Source organism: Artibeus jamaicensis, unplaced genomic scaffold, assembly GCF_021234435.1.
Source record: "Artibeus jamaicensis isolate MK-2021 breed Jamaican fruit bat unplaced genomic scaffold, CSHL_Jam_final contig_475, whole genome shotgun sequence".
NCBI lineage: Eukaryota > Metazoa > Chordata > Mammalia > Chiroptera > Phyllostomidae > Artibeus > Artibeus jamaicensis.
In genome coordinates, this window is record NW_026521852.1 from 2,734,043 (window position 1) to 2,755,045 (window position 21,003).

Below are 21,003 nucleotides of genomic sequence, written 5' to 3' on the forward strand. Positions count from 1 at the left end.
TGTTCATGCGCCTGCCCCATGCTTCCCCTTCATCGGGCGTTTCAGACAAGTGTCAGCATGTAAGGTCATGAGAACTGGATTCTTGTTCTCTCTTAAGAGTGTGGTATTCAAAGAAATTTAGCTGAAAACTAGGATGGCCTCCTTCCCCCGGGGCTTAGCGCTCACCACATTTCTGGAGAGTCAGAATGCCAGCTGGGTCGCAGATTCACACACGGGCAGGTCCCCCGGGGCAAAAGCATCTGATGGTGAGGGATCAGCGTGAGGAGTGAGAAGTCCTGCTTCTCCAGGTCCCCTCCCTGCTCATTTTCAGGTCAAGTGAGTTCTGTGGAATGTTCATCAGACTTTCAGAAGCGATTTCTGCCTTGGCGGGGGTTAGCTCAGTGCATTGAGCACAGGCCTGAGAACCAAAGGGTCGGTTGGATTCCCTCCCAGTCAGGGCACAGGCTTGGGTTGTGGGCCGGGCCCCCAGTAGGGGGCGTGTGAGAGGCAACCACACATTGATGTTTCCCACTCTTTCTCCTTCCTTTCCTCTCTATAAAAATAAATGGGTTATTTTTTTTTAAAGAGGGATTTCTTCGATTTGTGGTGTTTGTTTGGTTTCTGGTTTCAGTATAAAATTCTTAATTGAGAAGTCATGTCATTTTCTAACCAGTATAGTAAAAGAAAGTAAAAAGCTAATGATTGCGACTGTTACATGCATTGGAAAGCAAGGTGTTAAGGTTTGCATCCGATATACCTGGCTGTCCATAGGGAGCGCTTTAAACCAGCGTTTCTCAGAACGTGATCCCCAGGCCAGCAGCTGGGAACTTGTTCAAAACGCAGCATCTTCGGGGCCCATCCCAGACCTACTGGGTCAGACCCCACGCTCGGGGGTTACCAAGCCGTCCAGTTGCTGCGGGCACACGCCACTGCTAGACGCTCTCCTGCCAAGGGGTCGGTCGGCTGAACCAAACCCTCACCCTTTTCTTCATATTGGAACAGCAGCTCCACGTTACTGAGGCAGACCCATCGTTGCGCCCGTCTGTCCGGCGTGACAGCACCGATGAACCCTGCGGTGAGACCTTCTTTGCCACTCCTGGAGATAATTTCCGTCACTCTCGGACGCTTCGTCCCTGTGGGGAGTCACCAGAGATGACACTGACCCTTCTCTCCCACTGTCCTTACCTCCTCGGACACATCTGCTCTTCATCCTGCAACTTGGGATAAAAATCCTGCCTGCTGTTGGATTTCTTATAGATTCATGCCTTGGTTTTGAGTTTTGTTTTGTTTTTCTTCTCATTCTCTTTCTGGGGGAAAAACACCAACAGCAAAACTAGACCCTGAAAATGTCTGACAAACCACAGACGTTCGTGTTAAGATTGGAGCAAAAAGAACTTGCATGTAGCCTCTTTTTAAAAAAAATATTTTATTTATTTTTAGAGAGAGGAGAAGGGAAGGGGAAAGAGGGAGGGAAACGTCAATGCGTGGTTGTCTCTCACATGGTTCCCACTGGGGACCTGGCCCGCAACCCAGGCATGGGCCCTGACTGGGAATTGAGCCAGAGACCCTTCGGTTCGCAGCCCGTGCTCAGTCCACTGAGCCACACCAAGCAGGGCTGGCATGTAGCCTCGTTAGCAATTGACATCTCACCCTGGGTCATTTGTTTTGACTAGCTTGTACATCTTCCAACATGGTCTCAACAAGAACAGTAGCTTTCGTTTTTGAGTGCTTGTGCTGAAAGAACCAAGGAATCATCCTGAACATTTTCCATGCCCTCTACCGTTGAATCCTTACACAGTTCCATGAGATACATACACTATCACGACACCCAGTTACAGAAGAAGAAATCGAGGTCTAGAGACAGCGGAACAGGGCGCCTCAGACCCCATCGCTGACAAACACGACTCTACCATCTTTTTATCGACACATGTTGGCTCCCCTCCCTCGCTTCCCAGAATACCCAGCCTCTAGCAGAAGCATGCTGGAACAGTGAATTGACCAAAAATAGATGAAAAGAGAGGTATGATGAAAAAACCAAACACTAGACAGAAAGTCACGGACCCGTTTTTGGGGGCTTTGGTTCTCTAGCACCCAGCCAGGCCCTTGATGAGACACTGGCCCTCCCTGAGTCGACTGCTCAGGTTGTTCGCTAGGTCACCAACACACACTGCTCGGAGGCGTGGGATGAGGAGTGGAACCGCCAGCAAGAGGGCTCACAGCAGTTATTCCCGCCGGGATGAGAAATTGGTAAGGTCTCAGCAGCACAGGCAAGAAGTAGCTCAGCGGCTGAACTGCAGGGCCTTTCATTCCTGTTGCTGAGGGAAATCACGTTTCTCTGGCTGTGTAGTCTTGAGGGTGGGATGAGGGTGCACCCGGGTGGAGGGGGAGAGGGTGGGGAGCCCCCCAGCCAGCTCGTCTCAGTTCTCAGGGCTGCCCATCCTCTGTGCAGCTCCGAGTGCCTTGTTTCAGGCGCTGTTTATTTGTACTTGTCCTGTGAAGCAGCTGGCAGACAACAGGCTTCTTATGCACAGTGTGGTATTCGTAGATGCAGCCGGACGGGGTATTGAGCATCAGGAGGGGCACAGACGGTGTCCTGCCTCCCGACGACAAGACAATTCAGGTCTCGCTGCTAGAGGGCTGGGTCGGTAGGGAGGGAGGGAGTGGGGAAGGGCGGAGAGTGGCGCGAACTCCCACTTAGCCTTCCCTCTTAAGGCTGCTGTGGATTCCCGTACAGGAGGGCGGGGTGGTGATGGGAGGCCTGGAATTTGCATTCGCACCTAGGGGGGTCGACCCACTGGCCAGCGAGGACAGACCTAAGGCTCCGCTTTGAGAGTTTCAGGGGAAGAGGGATAGCTGATGGTGAGTGGAAAGTGAACAGGAAACGAAGTATGAAAAATGGATGACAAGCTAGGAAGTGGCCCGTGGCTCCTAATTGGGCAAGATTTCAAAGCTAGACCATATATGCTAGGACCCTTGTGTTTGCTTGTCGAGTGGGGCCTGCGTTTGCACAAGTGGAGTAGCCAGTGTCTGTGTGCTTTGGGGGGTGGGAGGCTGGAAGGGGGTCCAGAGCCCCTCTCGTAGTCAATTCGGCTGAAGAACGCATTCACCCTCTGGAGTCTCCCATTTCCCCAGGCTAATTACATGCCTCTTTATGAAAGGAAACGATTTCTCGGCTGAGCTGGGCACCCCCAGTCCCTGGTGCCCCGCGGTCGTGGGTATCATGGGAAGGAGCAGAAAGGAAGCAGCTGCTCAGGCTCCTCTCCTCCCTGCCCTTCCCAGCAGTGCCGGGCCTGCTCCGGAGAGAGAGGGAGTGTCCCTCCTTCCAGCAGAAGCCTGCAGACTGGTTACTGGGCAAGGCTGTGAGGTGGATGCTTTGAGGAACCCAAGGAAAAGATGAGATGAGGTGGTGGTTACAGGCAGAATGTCACAGAGGCCCCCGGGGAACTTGAGTTGTTTATTCACAGCCCCTCAGCTGCTGCCTGGGAGTGACAGGGAGTGTGGCTGTCCCCACCCCTGCTGTGTCCAGCTGCTGGGGACAGAGCTGGCTGCTTCAGGCTCGGCTGAGGGGGGGGTGGCGGGCGGTGCGGGCGCAGGCAGGAGGGAGGATGGTACACAGTGGGGAGGTGGGGGACCTTGGCTAAGGTCCTGGGACAGGGCTGAAAACCTTCCTCTCCCCACAGGGCCTCTCTCGGTCAGCACAGTGTCTGGGAGGTGGTTTTAGAAAATAGTCCCAAGAGGGACTATAGGTGAGGGGGATGGGGACATAGAGGGAGAGTTTGTAGGGACAGGAAACAGCTGGGCTGCTGCTTCCCTAGAAAATTTACTCATGAAGCAGATTCCAGGATGATGTGAGGGTTATGGGCAACTTCCCTCTTTCCGCTATTGGAGAGAGAGGACACTCCCGCCCTCCCCCCCTCACCCCACATGCAGTGGTTCAGCCGCGTCTGAAATACCTGTAGTGAACCTGGAAGCTGGTGAGCTGGGAGGGAGCGGGGCGCTTTGTGGTTCTCTCTGACCCCTGATCTCAGAGCTACTCCAAGTTTCTGAGCGCTTCCCCCACTCCCAATTCCCCTTTAAAAAATGCCAAAGTTACCTTGGGTGGGAGGTAACTCAGCTCGTTGGAGCACCGTCCCATTCACCAAATGGCTGTGGGCTCATTCCAGTCAGGACACCCACCTAAGTTGAGGGTTTGATCCCCAGAGGGGGCATATGTACCTACCAGAGGGAACCAATCGATGTTTCTCTGTTACACAGACATTTCTCTTTTCTTTCTCTCCCCTCCTCTCTCTCTCTGGAATCAGTCAACGTGTCTTCAGGTTAGAACTGAAAAATAATAATTTTTTAAAGATTCCATTTATTTCTTTATAGAAAGAGTGGAAGGGAGGGAGGAAGAAAGGGAGAGAAACATCAGTATATGAGAGAGATATCAATCAGTTACATGCCCACAACCCAGGCGTGTGCCCGGACTGGGAATCGAACCCGTGACCTTTTGGTTTGTAGATCTGCACTCAACCGACTGAGCCACACCAGCCAGGGCAAAAATATATATATATTTTTAATGCCAAAGTTGAGGGTATTGGGATTGGGAAATCAGGAAGAAAAGTGACAATTAATTTGAATTATGGTCCTTTGCTGCTCATTCAGCAATTTCCTCCCTGAGAAAAATCATCCGCTCCGCCCCGGTGACATTCGGCCTGGAGTTAGATGCAGAGGCAGAGGAAAGAAGCTGGGCACACGGGAGAGACCACAAGCCCCTGAAGGACAGGAGAGCTCTTAAGTCTTTCTTTTTATAACTGAGCTCTTCACCGAGATCGTTGTGCAGTTAAACGATGATAACAACGCGGAGAGACCCCCGTGCGCGTGGCCCGGCCCCGTGCGCGTGGCCCGGCTTCCCCGGTACCAGCACACTCTACAAGGCCCGGTACAGCGGCGCGGCCGGGGTCCTGACTCCGAGTCAATCCCCGGCCTCACTGAGGCTCCCCGTTTACTTTGCACGTGTGCTCATGCTCATGGGTGGACGTGCATGTGTGTCTTTAGGCCTATACGATGCTATCACGTGTGTACGTCTGCACTGTCCCAATCCCGATTCCGAACACTTGCAACACTGCAGGGAACAGGGACCCCTCATGCTGCCCTGGACAGCCACACCCTCCTCACCCATCCCCACTCTTTGCAACCAGCATTCTGTGCTCCACTCCTGAAGTTTCACTGCAGAAACGCTACATGAAAAGAGTCATACAGCATACGACTCGGGTTGGCTTTTCTCTCTGTGCCTCGGGAGCTCTTTCCTTTTTGTTGGTGAGTAGTTTTATTCATGGTATGTTAGGGCCAGAGTGTGTTTAACTCTTCACCTGCCAAAGGACATTTAGGCCCTTTCCACTCTGGGGCGATTACAAGTAGGCTATGGATGTTTATGTCCAGGCTTTATGTGAACATCAGCTGGTCTTTTTATCCGGTGGCAGCATGGTGTGGGCACACAGTGGGCCCACAGACCATGTTCCTTGGTAGCGACTGAGGAAAATCTGCTCTGGACCTTCTGTCCAGGTGGAGGTGAGGGACAAGAAGAGGATGACAGTGGATGGTGGTGGTTACCTTCAACCACAAACCAAAAATCAAGGCAGAGTCTGAAGAAACAATTGATCAACAGACACACGGCCATCGTTAGCATTAAGCATTTGGGCTGACAGGACAGCAAGGTTGTATGTAGGGACAAAAGTTAGGGTTCGATCCACAGGTGGAAGGGAATGAGAACAATTGACAAGTAGTGGGACAGTGTGAAGGGACACGCAGGGGAGGCACAGGGGCGCCGCGAGCTTTGGAAGCTGGCCTGATTCAGGTCCTGCCTCCACCACTTGTCACTGTGCGTTCCGAGCAGGGCACTTAAATCTCTCCGAGACTTCACTTCCTGATCTGTCAATAAGGATAAACATCGCTCTCATAAGAGTCATAAGGAATAGATAAAACAATATATAAAGTTCTTCACTCGCAGTAGCCCCAGCCCCTGAAATGTCAGTTTCCTCCCTGCCTTCCCTCTCTGTTAGAGTAGAGCTGGTCAGCAGAGGCCTCGGGAGCCTGGTTTAAAGGAAGCCCTTAACTGGCCTGAGAGTCGTGGGGGATTTGAGCACAGGTGGGGAGGCTGGACTTGGCAGCAGGCTGGGTGCGGTGCGGGCCGCCTCTCTGCAGAACAGGTGTCGTGTCCACCCACAGGAGGACGGGGCAATGGGTCTGCCTCTAGGAGTCACCAGTTCCACTGCCACTGGGCTTTTCTACGTTCAAGGCCAGCCTCTCCTGGCTTTAGTGAAAGCCCGAGATGGACAGCGGCACCCCTCTTTGGAATGGTTACGGGTGTGCTGGGTGGAATGCCTTTCTGCCAAGCACATGCAAACTGTCCACAAACCTATCCCTCCTTTCAAATTCCAGTCCCCACAGAGCCAAAGTCCTTGGTTCCTCCCACGCCTTCCAGAGCCTGCCTGGCCCCAGCACTGCCCTTCTCCTGGCCTCGGCTTGGATCTGACAAAGATGCTTAACCTTTTGATCCCATCATGGAACCTTCTTCAGCCTTAGGCCACTAGAAAAGGAGTAGACCCCTCCTCTCCTTCCAACTCGGGTTTCTTTTGAATAAGAATGGCCTCCCTTGTGGGTCCGTCCTCTGGGGGAGAAGGGGATCACAGGCTCTGGGCACCCTGCTCCCTGTTCTCATCTACTCGTCCTGCCCCCAGCGCCTCCCAGGGCCAGGCTGGGGCCAGAGCTGTGACCGGGCAGAGCCCTTGGCTTTTGGAGCCAGCGGTTGGGAAGAAGACAGAGGGCAATGGGGCACTGCCCTTCCAAATGACTTGGACTTCTCACTCTGCCAGTTCTCTCTCCAGTGGCCCTTTGGATCTCAGAGAATTCGCTTACTCTAGTGTGGGGCGGCTGCCGGGTAAATAAGAGAAGGAAGATGGAGAGAGACTTCCCCTTGGGTGTGGCCAGTCAGAAGGCGCCCTCTCCACCCCATCCAGGGCTCCCCACACCACAACAGTGGTCACAGAACGTTCTGTTCCGAGCTTTTTTGTGCCCATCATCACTTTTTTCACTGGATTTATTGATACTCCTCTCTGCTGAACGGATACCTCCAAAAGTGAACTTTAAAAACATAATTAGATCATGTCACTGTTCTGCTTGACTTCTTCTCATGTCTTCCTGTTGCACAAGAGTAAAATCTGCACACTCGTTTCTGCTCATGTATTCAACCCCATCTTGCACTGGTTTTCTTTCCATTCAGGGGACTGCTGCTGGCTGGTCCTGCCTCAGGGCCTTTGTGTCTCCTGTTCCACTTTCCTGGTGCTTTCCTCTCAGATCTTCCTGGGGTGGGCTTCTTTTTAATTTTCATGACCTAGCTCAAACGTCCCCTCCTCAGAGGGTCCTTCCTCTCCTGACTCCCTCCCCCAGGCCAAAGGCCCTGTAGCTCGGCCACCTGAAGTTATTTAGGAATGAGTGCAGTGTCCCCACTAAAATGTACACATCAACACGCAGGGACCTTGCCTGTCCCCTCGACCCACTATTCCCAGCATCTGAAAGGGGCTTACCCAATATTTGTTGGTTGCAGTAGGGCAGAAAAAGCCCATAATGAAGGCAGAATGCTGGCCACAGAGGCAAGAAAACTGAGTCTATGAGGGGGACTAAAAAATGGGAATTTATTTACAAAAAACTGTGTATTTATTCTTACACGTTTAAACTCCAGAAACCTTCAGAGTACTCTCCACTTGATGCAATACACCCATGGAGACTTTTTTCCATTGCTCAAAACAGTTTTTGAACTCGTCGATTTTGATGATGCCTTTCATGCTGCTGTTTTTTGTTTCACCTCTTCCACATTGGCAAAATGTTTCCCTTTGAGGACTTTTTTCATCTGGGAAAACAAACAAATAAACGAAAAGTTGCTGGGGGTGAGATCGGGTGAATAGGGCGGGTGGGGCACAGGGGACCTGCTGGTTTTGGTCAAAAAAACCGTTGAACACTCCACTGGGTGTGGGCAGGTGTGCTCGTAAATCACCCATCATGAAATGGGTACATGCACTGAGAGAGTCTTAAAAAAATTTCTCTGATGCCAAATGAAAGTCCTCGCAGCAATGCCAGCTGGTGCACTGGTACAGATATGTTTCTAGAACACACCTGGGGGCTGGGAGAATGCTATTCTACAAGCCTATCTATCTTCCAGAGGATAATTCTAGATTTTTTTGATGTTCCCCCTTGTAGGGTTGGACTTCAGCTTAGCCAGATGTTAATTGTGCATCTCCAGAAAAGTGACTTTACTGCTTTACATTTATTTTCCTCAGCTGTCAACTAGAAGAGCTTCTGGTTGGCGTCATGAGTTTGTCAGGAGAATGAGAGAGAGTTATGCAGGAGCACAAAATAAATATGGAATAAGCACTGGTTTAAAAAATAAATCCACAGGGTTAGCCAAAGACAGTAAAGTGGCGCCTGGCTTCCATTCCACACCAATCTCATCTCCACTCCTTTATTGGCTTCATTGCTCCTTTTATTTAAAGAGGCCGACACACAGGGCAACTCTGAGGGAAGGAAACACAGAAAACCGCCACCCTCCTGCCACACGCAGGCCACTGCCGGCTTTTGCATGGCCCATGAATGAAGAGGATCTTCACATTTTGAACTAATTGAAAAAAATCAAAAGCAGAAGGCTATTTCATGACCTGTGACAATTGTATGAAATTCAATTTTCAGGGTCCATCGATAAAGTTTTATTGGGACACACCTATGCCCATTCATTTGTGCGTTGTGTCTGTGCCAACTTTCGTGCATTAGGGTAGAGCTGAGTAGTTGTGGCAGAGACCATGTGGTCCCTAAAATCTCTCCTCCTTGGCCCTTTACAGAAAAAGTGTGCAGATTCCTAGATGATTCTAAAAAGTGGACGGGCTTCTGTGCGAGGCTGTTTGGTGGCAAGGACAGCATGGCCTCTGGGACTGGTCCCTTTCCGCTGCACGCTTTGGGAGGCCCTGTTTCACCCTGGGCTGCAGAGGCCGTGCCAGCCTCCTAGAGTCTATGGAGAGACTGAGGGGACCTGCACCCCCATGAAGCCTTTTGGGGAAGGGGCCCCCAAAGTGGTGTCCCACAGGAGCTCCATGCCCAGTCCAGCTCATCTAAACTCCCTTTTCCCTTAGTTTTTTCTAGAAAGTAGAAGGTAGGATGGCTGAAGTGGCTTAACCTCCCAGGGACATCAGTTCTGGAAGACAAAGTCTACTTCCCCATCGGAGAGACCCCGGGACCCTCTGTCCTCTCAGAGGCCGCTCCATGTCCACACAGTAGGCGCATGTCGCAGCAAGCCTGCCGGGGTGCTCACAGAGTGCTCACAGGAAAAAACAGGAGAGCCAGCTGCTAGACAGAAGTGGAAAGTCTGCTCCTAATGACAGGCTTATCTCTCTGGGGAGCTTATAATCACCTTGTCAGGCTCCCACTTCGCGTAGTAGAGATGCCGCCCCATGCAGCCCAGAGATCCCCGGAGGCTGCTGCGTGGCCTTGGGGGTGGGGATGTGTGTGCACAGTCTCCGGGCTGGGCTGTGGAGGGCAGGCATGAGAATCAAAATGCAAATACAAAGCTGGGTGCTGGGGATGAAGTGGAAGCTGGGAGCAGGAGGGGTCGTGGGCGCAATCTCTCAGGGTGAGGGCACAGTGCAGAGGTGTGCCTTTTTTTTTTAAAGATTTTATTTATTTTAGAGAGATAGGGAAGGGAGGGAGAAAGGGAAGGAGTGAAACTCAATGTGTGGTTGCCTCTAGCACACCCCATACTGGGGACCTGGCCTGCAACCCAGGCATGTGCCCCAACTGGGAATCGAACGGGCGATGCTTTGGCTGGCAGGCCTGCACTCAATCCACTGAGCCACACCAGCCAGAGCCAGAGGTGTGCCCTTCTGATTCCTCCTTCCTTCTGCTAGTCCTTCCTCCCCGGCCTCTGGAAAGTATGAGGGTGGGGTCAAGGCCCCACAACGGTTCTGTTCTCCTTAAGGAAGAAGGGCCCTTTTTACCGGGGTCTTCTTAGGCAGCCGACACTGTCCTGTCTTTTGGATGCTCAGGTCTTGGCACCCAGCAGCCTCTCTCCCCTTGAGTCACCTCCCTTAGAAGTAGATGTGGCCCTGGCTGGTGTGGCTCAGTGGATTGAGTGCCGACCTGCCAACCGGTTTGATTCCCAGCTGGGGCACATGCCTGGGTTGCAGGCCAGGTCCTCAGTTAGCGGCATGCAAGAGTCAATCGATCGATGTATCTCTTGCACATTGATATTTCTCTTCCTCTTTTTTTCCCTCCCTTCCCCTCTCTAAAAATAAATAAATAAAATCTTTTTAAAAAAGAAGTAGATGTGGTCAGAGGACTAGAGGTTAAGGCCAGGCTCCAACACAGTGGCTGTGTGGCCCTAGCTAGTCACCTCCTAGTTCTCCAAGGTTACATTTTCTTCCTTTAATATTACCTGTCTCCCAAGGTCAATGGGAAGAGCAAACAACATACTGTATGTAACCGTGGACTCATAAGCCCAGGAAGGGAGGTTCATGGCAATGACCCGTGATCCTCATGGCCAACCCTCCCGACACGCAGTGAGCCTACCTACTATACTAACTACGGGACAGGCCTGAAGTGACTAAGACAGCCTAAGCATAGCACGGCCCGAGCAGAGTGGGGGCTGCGGGGCCGGAGGCCTCTATCATTGGGGCATTATATAAAATCTAGGAGATGAGCCCTGGCCAGGGTGGCTCAGTTGGTTGGGGGTCATCCTGCAAATCGAAAGGTCGCCGGTTTGATTCTGGTCAGGATGCATGTGTGGGTCATGGGTTTGGTCCCCAGTCAGGGTGCAGGGTATGTATGACAACTAATTCACACTTTGTTCCTCTCTTTCTCCTTCCATTCCCCTCTCTCTGAAAATAAATAAAGTCTTTCTTAAAATTTTAAAATCTAGGAGATATGAGTGAGGGAAGGAGATATGAGTGTGATAAGGCCTTGGGACCTTATCCCAGAGGCTCTCATCAGGGGGCCCATCACCGCTGCTTGTGGTCCGCTGTCAGCGTGTGTCTGGTCTGATAGGTCCGCCTGGTCCGACCGGCCTTCCCGCGCCAGCCCAGCCGTTAGACCAAGACAGCATCCGCCTCCCACCACAACCAGTGTGACAGCTCCTCCTGGTTCTCCGCCCTCCTCCACTGTTCGTTCCTTTGTGGCTGGAGGGTGGAGGACAGGTTTTGAATGTGTGCATTTCAGGGGTCACCGGCCTCTCCCCTCTTTTATTCTTGGAAGGTGTCAGTAGAGTTCCAGCAACCTCCGTGTGACACCTGGGAGCTCAGCACAAAGGAATTGGGCTTGGTTCTCATTCAGCTCTGCTGCTCTGTGGCCACATAACCCTTGGGAAGTCAGTCCCACGCCTTTCCTGACCGCCGCTCGGCATGGCAAAGAGCAAATGGGAAGTATCTGTGCAAGTGCTTTGCAAATTATGTCTTTACCTGCAAGGGACTACTATGTTTGTGGAACAGATGTCAGGCATAGACTGGCAGGGTGACGGGACAGAGCCAGGCAGTGGCCCTGAGCAGGGGGCAGGAGCAGGGGGCAGAAGGAAAGGACCCAGGGCAGTGGTTATTCACTGTGCTGGGTCGGGCTCTAAATTAAGCACTCTCCGATTCTCACACAGCCATTTGGGACCCCGTGGGATGGGAACTACAATCCCCATTGCACGGAAGGCCATCAGGGCTCAGCAAAGTTACTTGCCCCAAGTTCACCTCTGGTAAGGGCAGAGCAGGTCAGCAAGCCCAAGTCTAAGTTCAGAGTCCACAATCTTTGCACACTACCAAGTCTCTACAGAGCCCATTCTGGGCGAGGGCACAGGACGAAGATGGGGGCAGGAGAAGAAGAGTGAACAAAGCAGGGGGAGAGACAGAAAGTATTTCTCAGTGCCGGGTCCGCCAAAGGTGCCAGGGCCATCGCCAGCCCCGACAGCACTTTTTATACAAATTAGGAAAAGGTCACCGCCAGGAGCCTTGCCTAGCTGTGCCTGTGAGGCAAGACCGTGGACACCACGGCAGCCCTGTGGGGTGCTCTGAAGTTAATTAAGGGAAAGCAAAACAAAGTCCAGGAAACAATAAAGTTGAACAATAAAGAGTAACTGGGGAGGGGGGAAAAGAAGAAATGTGGAAAAAATACATTAAGCGGTAGGAGTGTCAAGGGGGCTGTCCTTGGCCAGAGGGCGGTGGAGGGAGAACGTGGCCTGACTTCCCCAAATCCAGACCACATGCCTCTGTGTGTCCTCTCCATGCACCTCAGAGAGAGGAAGAGAGAAAGAGAAATGTCAATTTGTTTCCACATATTTATGTGTTCCCTGGTTGATTCTTTTTCTTCTTTAAAGATTTTATTTATTGACTTCTGCCCAAGATGGAGGCATAGGTGGAAATACTGTACCTCCTCGCAAAACCAAAATTAAGGACAACAAAGATTTAGGAAACAAAAACACAACCAAAACAGAAAGGAAATTCAACTGTATGGAAGTCCGACAACAATGAACCATTCATCCAGACCAGTAAGAGGGGAGGACTCGGCAACTGGCGGAGCGAGTCACATAGGTAAAAGCGGCGGGCAGGATCGGACCGACCCAGGAGCGCAGGCGGCTGTTGGCAGATCCCAGGCACGGGGTGGCAATGGGCAGACTCAGTGAGGGCGTAAGGTGGCTGGCTGACCCCGGTCACGCATTCGCACACAGATAAACCAGGCAAAGGAGCGAGCAGTGAGACCGACCACACAAACTAGGGCCCCAGCGATGGGAATTAAAGCCTAAAAGCACCAATTAAAAAAACTTTGGGGGGTTGAGGTGCTGGGAGAGGCTCCCAGGCTCACAGAGAGTTCGTTGGAGAGACACACAGGGTCCTGGAACATACACAAGCCCAGGAACCAGGAGCAGAAGGGCCCAATTTGCTTGTGGGAAGAAGCAGAGGGGACTGAAATCCAAGAGAGCAGAAAAAACGCCATTGCTCCCTCTCTGACCCCACCCCCAGTCACAGCCCAGTGACTGGGTTGACCCGCCCTGGTGAACACCTAAGCTTTCGCCTCTTGTACATAACAGGCATGAATAGACCAAAACGTTATGGCTCAAGTAGAAGAACAACTCAAAGCCCCAGAGCCAATATGTCTAAGAGACCAAGAGATAGCCAACCTATAAGATGCATAGTTCAAAACACTGGTGATCAGGATGCTCACAGAACTGGTTGATTTTGGTTGCAAGTTAGATGAAAATATGAAGGCTACACTAAGTGAAATGAAGCAAAATGCACAGGGAACCAATAGTGATGGAAAGAAAACTGGGACTCATATCAATGGAGTGGACCAGAAGAAAGAAAGAAACATCCAACCAGAAAAGAATGAAGAAATAAGAATTCAAAAAAAATGATGAGAGGCTTAGGAACTTCCAGGACATCTTTAAACGCTCCAACATCCGAATTATAAGGGTACCAGAAGGGGAAGAGGAACAGCAACGAGTGGAAAACTTATTTGAACAAATAATAAAGGAGAATTTCCCCAATCTGGCAAAGGAAATAGACTTCCAGGAAATCCAGGAAGCTCAGAGAGTCCCAAAGAAGTTGGACTCAAGAAGGAACACACCAAGGCACATCATCATTACATTAGCCAAGATTACAATGAAGGAGAGAATCCTAGAAGCAGCAAGAGATAAGGGGACAGTCCCCTACAAAGGAGTTCCCATCAGACTGTCAGCTGATTTCTCAAAAGAGACCTTCCAGGCAAGAAGGGGCTGGAAAGAAGTATTCCAAGTCATGAAAACCGAAGACCTACAACCAAGATTGCTCTATCCAGCAAAGCTTTCATTTAGAATGGAAGGACAGATAAAGTGCTTCTCAGATAAGATCAAATTCAAGGAGTTCGTCATCACCAAGCCCTTGTTATATGAAATGTTAAAGGGACTTACCTAAGAAAAAGAAGATAAAAAAGATGAACAGTGAAAGGACAGCAAACTCAGTTATTAACAACCACACCTAAAACAAAAGCAAACTAAGAGGACAGCTAGGTCAGGAGCGGAACCATAGAAATGAAGATCTCATGGAGGGTTAATAACAGGGGAGTGAGAGGAGGAGAGGGAGGAAGGTACAGAGAATAAGTAGCGTAGATGGTAGGTAGAAAATAGATAGGGGGAGGGCAAGAATAGTATGGGAAATGTAGAAGCTAAAGAACTTGTGACACATGGACATGAAGTAAAGGGGGGAATGGGGGGAGGGGAGCGCAGGGGGGAGGAGAACGAAGGGAGGGGAAAAGAACAAGTGTAATGGCATAATCAATAAAATATATTTAAAAAAGATTTTATTTACTTATTTTTAAAGAGAGGGGAAGGGAAGGAGAAAGGAAAGAGAGGGAGAGAAATATCAATATATGGTTGCCTCTCGCACATCTCCCACTGGGGACCTGGCCTGCAACCCAGGCATGTGCTCTGACTGGCACATGCCCATTGTCAATCCACTGAGCCACACCAGCCAGGGCCCTGGTTGATTCTTTTATGTGCTGCCCTGACCGAGGATCGAACCCTTAACCTTGGCATATCAGGACGATGCTCTAACCAAGGCGGTACCTGGCCAGGGGTTGCACGCACCTGTTAAGGACACCTGGGGTAACTGCTTGCTCACTGCTGTTTCACCTGCTAAACAGTCAGCTCTGAACAGGCGGGGGGGGGGTAGATGTTTTAGTATTCTCTCTCTTCACTTCTCATTCAGTGAAGGAAGCATCTTTTAGCCAACATGACTGGATGGTGCTCAGCACTAACACATGCAGCTGTACATGGCAGTACTGAGAAGGACTCAGAAATTAATTAATTTGCAAACAACAAAACAGGCCCTGGCCAGGTAACTCAGTTGGTTAGACCGTTGTCCTGATATGCCAAGGTTGCGGATTTGATCTCCAGTCAGACACATACATACGAGAATCAGCCAATGAATGCAAAAATAAGTGGAACAACAAATTGATGTTTCTCTCTCTCTGTCTCTCCCTTCCTCTTTTTCTAAAAAATCAATAAATGGGCATTTAAAAAATTAAAACATAGAAAAAACAAAACAAAATCTAGTCTATAGATTTTGTGGCTTCTTCCCTCTATTTCATGGCCCTGGAACCCAGCAGGAGGTGGTGGGGGGTCTTCTTCACCAAATCCTCTGTTCCTCTGGAGCTCCAGAGTCTTGGGGTGGTGGCCCTGCCCAGATACCTGGACTCAGCCCTGCCCTGTCTTTCCCGAAGGCCTGGGGATGGATTGTGTAAAAGTGGTACGATAGATACCCTGAAGCAAGAGAGGTTAGTTCACAATCTAATTACTACTTACTCACTTCTTATTATCCTGAGCATTGCATCAGGACCGTGAGAATGGCTTTGTAGCCACTTAAATTAGTATCAGCTGCCCTCACCCCGCCCCACCCCGCCCACCCCAGGACACACGCGTATGTCCAGGTACTGCAGGAAATGCTGTCAAAAAGTCACCCCATCCGCAGTCTGTCCCCCACCACTGCTGACATGTTCAGACCATCCCTTCCAGAATGGGAAAAGCTGCCCAGCCTGTAGGACCCCTGGCATCAGATCCTCAAGGCGGAGCCTGCCACAGGTTATCTCACCCCTTGCTGTACTGCACTGGACTCGGAGAGCTTTGCGTGTGTGTTGTGTGGAGGGGGGCACTTTGGGAAGGAAGGTTAGAAATTTTACATCCTATTTCAGGTGCCCAGAGAAGCCCTTGTTCTAGTCTGACTCCCGTTTCCTCTTGCTGCAATTCTAGTGTTTTCGCTCCTGTTTGGCCCTCTTTGCCTCTGGTTGAGTAAACAGTGTAAGAGCACTTGGTGGGTGTAGCAGCCTCATCCTCATTTTATTCCTGCCTCACAGCCTAGAGTCAGCCCTGGAGGAAAAATGGGAACAAGATCTTGGGTCCTTTTCCTTTGTGCCCTCCCTCCCCTCTCTTGACCCCTCTATTCTTCCCCACTCTGAAGACTGGAGACGCAGCCGCCAACCAAATCCCCTTTGAGCTCTGCTGCCTCCTGAGCCAGGCTCTGTCTGGGCCTGCTGCTGCTGTGGTAATGCACCACCGACCGAGGTGCAGCGCTGACTTGGTGGAAGCCGAGCCCTGGCTTCTGCTGCCACTCGGGGACCGCGGATCTGAGCACGCTGGAGCAAGGCACAAGGGCTCAGGCTGTCATTTGCTTCAGCTCTACCATCTTGGGCAAATTACTTAACCCCACTTCCCCATCTGTTAAAGGGGATGGCACCTGCCTGTCTTTGAGGTACTTGTGAGAATGAAACCTGATGATGTGTGTGAAAGTGCAGTGTCGACCGCTGAGTGCCGCACAGAAACAGGGACCGTCACTCACTGTCACCAGCATGCTGGCCTCCGAACTCAGTTCAGAACTTCCCAGCTCGGCCCCTTCCCTGGGTTTGTCCACTGACCTTCCCTCATTTATGACCTCTGGAGTTGGTTCGTAGCCTTGAGATTTTGTACTTGCCTACGTGCTGCTGAATAACATTTTTACTCCACTTTCTATTTCCCAGAGAAGACTATAACCTCCATAAGGGCAGAGGATGTATCATGTTACCATATATGTTCTTCTGCATCTCATTTAGTACGCAATGAACAAACACGCATTGAGATTCTCCTCTAAGTACATTACTCAGGCAGTAGCCGGCATCCTTCCCATCAATATTTCTGCATAAAAATTGAGACTCAGAAGTTAGATGCCTTACTTGCCACATAAAGTTAGTACATCTTAACCTTACTCGTACTGAGTGACCGACCGGAAGGCGCTGGGTCTTCCAGGAAGCGGCGCTGGGTCTGTCTGGTCCCAGAGCCCACACTTTCCCGACTCCAGCCTGTACGTAGCCCCTCTTTGACTAGCTGGTGAAAGGTCTCCGCGGGGTGTGTGGAGCTGGAGAGCCCTGTCCCCTCTGGCTGTGCCTCCCCATTTGCCAATCCCCCCGGAGTTAGCCCCTCAGGCAGCGGAGCTCCAGAGTAGATTTCCTGTTATTCTCAGAGACATAATCACCTCCTTGCTCCAGGCATTTCACAGCCCAGCCCAGTTAACTAAGTGTCTTTGCCATTTAGAGACTTGGAGGGAGACTGTCTGGTTCACTCCTGAAACCTTAAAGGGAAGGAGACAGCGTTACCTTTTTCTCCTCTGCCTCACTGCCCGGAACAAGTCCCATCAAGCATCTAACCCCAGTCCCAGTCCGTTCTGTTAATTTGGTTTCTAAAACTGAGCGGCTCCCATTCTCGGCTTTGAACTAGGCTTCCTTGACTTGGAGCATTCTGCTGATGCCCTCCCCCCCTCCCCCAATACAGGGAGCTAACAGACAGCTCCAGCCTTTAACTGGAGAGTGGAATGGGTTTTATTGGCTCTTGGGGCTGGGAAGGACTGCTGGGCTCGCCCAGGCTGGCCCCTCACTGGTGCCTGAGAGCCCCGCAGAGCTGCCCACCCCTCGCACCTCATCTGTTTAAAGCAGCTTCGAACCTGCCTCTTCGTGAGCTCCCTAGAATCTGGCTCCCCGGACTCTCTCCTCTGGTCTAGCTTGGCCCTCTGAAGCCATTCCCTTTCTCCACTGACTTTGTTGTTACCTGTAGAAAAGCCAGCAACTTGCCAGGACCGGTGCGTCTCAGTGGGTTGGGCTGTCATCCTGCAAAGCAAAAGGTCACGGGTTCGGTTCCCAATCAGGGCACGTGCCTGTCTCGGGCTCCATCCCTGTTGCATTCGAGAGGCAACTAACTGATGTTTCTCTCTCACATTAACGTTTCTCTCCCTCTTTCCACCTCCCTTCTCTCTAAACATAAATAAAATCTTTTTTTAAAAAGCCAACATCTCTTCATGAGTAGGGGCCCCATCGCTCTACTGAGCCAGATCTCTCTGCTTTGGGAGCAGGTTGGTTTTTTTTTTAATTTATTGACTGATTTTAGAGAGAAAGGAAGGGAGAGAGAGGAAGAGAGAGAGAGACGTCGATTTGTCGTTCCACATATTCATGCACTCATTGGTTGATTTTTGTCTGTGTCCTGACTTGTGGGGATTGAATCCGCAACTTTGGTGCGTCAGGGCGATGCTCTGACCAACCGAGCCACCTGGCCAGGGGGCTCTGCTCTGGGGGCAGTTTCGATCTCTCCTGATTCCCCACGGACCTGCGTGGGGCCAGGAAGAGGACTCAGAAGGAAGTTTAAGCCCAGAGAAAAGTTCTCTTTGTAGGATTTCTATTCCTGAAGGATGTGCCCTGGAAGGTGTTTGTGGTTGTTTTAAAAACTGCCACAAACTCCCCTACATGGGTCACCACTCAGATTGGACTGTCCCCAGTCACATCGTGGGGGCTATGTTCACCAGCAATTTTTTAAAGATTGTGTTTATTTATTGGTAGAGAGAGGGGAAGGGAGGGAGACAAACATCAACGTGGGGCAGAAACATTTATCAATTGCCTCTCCCACGCGCCCTGATGGGGGACTGAACCCATAGCCCAGGCATGTGCCCTGAGTGGGAATCAAACCGGCAACCTTTCACTTTGCTAGACAGTGCCCAGCCGGTTGAGCCACACTGGTCAGGGCTCACCAGCAATGCTAAGGTCCAACGTTCTAGAAATGACAGGGCAGCACTGGCGACCTCAGGAACTAGAGGCCATGCACCTGCCGAACCTGGCAGTTTGAGAGGGAAGGTGTGGCTGTCCTGTCTTCCTTTCAGTGGCTTCAGTTTCTCTTCTGTGCCCACGGAGTGCTGGGCGATGGCAGGAGTATGCCAGGTATGTGTGTATAACCCTCCAGTTCCTTCTCACCTTTTCAAACCCTGCTCCATCTTCACCCAGTCGTTCCAAACCTCTCCATTAAGGAGGCCTCGGGGGTGGTGAGGTCTCCTGCTCAGGCCCCTGGTCTCCTTCACCCTGTGAAGAGAAGTGGGAGTAGGGCCAGCCCGGGGGCAGCCCCGGACCATGTGCCCATTCCTCTTTCTGCCTTTGTCTTATTTTATTCTTTCCCTTTGAAAATAATATTTACTAATTTTTCCTTTCTATTTACAAAAACAATTTTTAATCCATACAGAAAACTTTGAGACCTGACGTTCACATAACCATAGTACAATTACCGAACTGAGAAACTGGTGCGAGTGGAGAGCTACTTACTAAACTACAGACCTTGCTCGGTTTCCACCAGTTTTCTATTGTCCCTTTCCTGTTCCAAGATCCAGTCCTGGAGGTCACGTTGCATTATGCATACCTACCTTAAAAAATGTATATCCCACTGTGAGTACTATTTTGTAGCCACTGTTTTCACTGGTAATGTATCATAAACATTTTCTCCATCAATTAAAATTCTCCTGTCATCACCACTTTTAAATGGCAGCATCATGTTCCATTGTGTGGAATTGCCATGGTTTGCTCAGCCAATAATTGACTGTTCCACATTTGGACTATTTCTAATTTCTCCCTATTATGAAGAATGGTGAGATAAACGTTATGTACAGAACTGTGACATACATATCTGATTACTGTGCCACAAGTGGAATCTCAGAAATGGAACGGTTGTGTCCAGGGACCCATCGCTCCTCCATTCAAGTCTAGAGCGAGGATCTGGCCCTGAGGCGGGATCTTTATACTCAAAAGACTGTTCGCCCCTGACCCTACGGTAGGCCAGGAAGAAGCACATACAACTCACAGGGGACCACAGCCTTTGTGAGGTGGAGATGGTGAGAGGAGAGGGGAGCACAAAGGAAACTCCCAAGTTCTTCACGACTTTGCAGGCTTCTTCAAGGCTAACCAGCCCCAGCGAGGTATCTCACTCTATAGAGAGAGAACAATGCTTGCTCTGAGCCTGAGTGTAAAGGGAAGGGGCTGTGGGGGAGGGTAGAGTAGAAGCTGCTAATGCATTTTTGCCAGCGTCTTTGGTTTCTCCAATATTCAGCCAGACTATTAGCAGGTCCCCAAGGATGGCCTTGCTCCTCACATCATCCCCCATTTCCTATAAATGGGAAGTGGCTAGGGAGTAGGGAGTGTGTGTGTTGTGTGTCGTGTGTGTGTGTGTGTGTGTGTGTGTGTGTGTGGTGAGGGAGGGAGAGAGGAAGGGAAAGGGACATGGCGGTACCACTCGCTTAGTGGGGAACTGAGACGCACACAGCCGGTTGCCCAGAATGACCCAGGCTCGTGAGGAGTAGCATGGGGTTGGGGCTCTCTCTAGGGCTCTGAAGTCACTGGTCAGGCTCAGCGAGGGACTGCTGCCTCTGCCTCACTTCTGAGGCCGGGAGAGACTGTGTGTGTCTGTGTGTGAAGGGGGGTGGGTGTGGGAAATAGTGACTGGACAGAGGAATTGCCTCAGTTTATCTGAAGATGGAATTCATCTCTTGAATGTCATAAGGATTAAATGAGTAAATACATAAAAAGCACTTAGAGCCATGCCTGGCACAGTCAGTAACAATCAACTGTTATTATTATTATATGAGGAGGCTTAGCCTGCAGAAAAAGGGGGAGCATTTTCACAGCACCCTGTGCAAGGTGGGGCCTGGAGAATGCACCCACCTGGCTTGGTAGAGAAAGGTCACCTGCACTGGGGAGGTGTACCTGGCACTTACCCAGGTGGCCAGGACACTGGCTGGGGTCCAGGATGTCACACCTTGCTTACAAGGTATAAGCCACGTAGGCCTCTGGCAAAAAATCAGGGAGGGGAGAGCAGGACCGTGCTCTGCAGAGAAGGACTCCCTCCTGCTCCCAGTGCTCTTTGCCCAAGCCTGGAAAATACCATGTCTACTCTCTCTTGGCTCTGTAATTTTCCGGCTGACCTGGAATTACCCTTTACTTCTGCACTCTTTTCTGGGGCAGTGGGGACACCAGCTCAGGGACCCAAGACTCTACCCTAGTCTCTTTTGGCCACAAATGGGTACACCAAAGGCTTTGGAGAGCCCCTGGGAATGTGGAAGGTCATCTGCTGCAGGGGAAAGTGCTTCCCAGGTTCCGAGTTAAACTTCTTTAGTGACTCAGAACGTAGATTCTTGATTCTTCTCTTCTCTGCTCTCTCCTGCGTCC